This window comes from Emiliania huxleyi, assembly GCF_000372725.1.
Source record: "Emiliania huxleyi CCMP1516 chromosome Unknown EMIHUscaffold_1331, whole genome shotgun sequence".
Taxonomy (NCBI): domain Eukaryota; phylum Haptophyta; order Isochrysidales; family Noelaerhabdaceae; genus Emiliania; species Emiliania huxleyi.
The window spans coordinates 10,956-12,112 of NW_005201257.1; positions in this window are offsets into that span (position 1 = coordinate 10,956).

The following is a 1,157-nucleotide window of genomic DNA, read 5'->3' on the forward strand; positions in this document are numbered from 1 at the left end:
GTCGACATCCGTCGTTTCCGACCATGGCGATGTTGGCGTCTCCTTCGCCGGCAGCTCGGCTTGCCACGTCGTCATCGTAAACGGCGGGGTCGACGGGGGCGGCGAGGGGGGCGGCGAGGGCGGCGGCGAGGGCGGCGGTGGAGACGGCGGTGGCGACGACGGGGGCGGAGAGGGGGGCGGTGACGGGGGCGGCGGTGAAGGTGGCGGCGGCGAGGGCGGCGGCGGGCGCGCGGGTGGCGGTGACGGTGGGGGCGGTGAGGGCGAGGGCGGCGAGGGCGGCGGCGGCGGCGGCTGAAGAGGAGGCGGCGGCAGCGGCGGCGGCGGCGGCGCCGAGGGCGGTGGCTCTTCTGGGCACGGTGGCACATCTCTGCCGCCGCAGTAGCGGCAGGCGGGATGGACTGACCCGGCGTTGCATCCCAGGCCTTTATGCGCGTCTCTCCACGGCGTGTAGCATGCCTCGTCCTTGTAGCAGGCGAGGGCGCCGCCGCACCTCGCCCGCGGGACCACGCTGCACGGCAGTGGAGGGCTGGGAGGCGGACTCGGAGGGCGAGGAGGCGGAGTGGGCGGGCGCGGCGGCGGCGGCGGCCGAGAGGGCGGCGGCGGCGGAGAGGGCGGCGGCGGCTGCGCGGGTGGCGGTAAAGGCGATGGTGGTGGCGCCCACGGCAGTGGAGGGCTGGGAGGCGGACTCGGAGGGCGAGGAGGCGGAGTGGGCGGGCGCGGCGGCGGCGGCGGCCGAGAGGGCGGCGGCGGCGGAGAGGGCGGCGGCGGCTGCGCGGGTGGCGGTGGTGACGGCGGCGACGGTGGCGACGGTGGTGGCGGAGGCGGAGGGTGCGGCGATGGCGGCAAAGTTGGTGGCGGCGGCGGAGGCGGAGGCGGCGGAGGCGGCAGCGGCAGCGGCGGAGGCGGCGGAGGCGGCGGCGGCGGCGGCGGCGGCGGCGGCGGCGGCGGCGAGTCGGCACGCTGTTGCGACAAAGCTGGTGGCGACGGCTCGGCCCGCTTGAGCAAGCACACGGTGTTAGCGAGCGGCAGGGTGTGAGAGACGCGTGCAGGCGCCAAAATCAGCTCGCATGCCATGTCCACCCTGCCTCGCTTTTTTGGTGTGGATGCGTGCTGCGCTGCCACACACGCTCCGCTAGCCTCACAGAGCGCCTTGCACT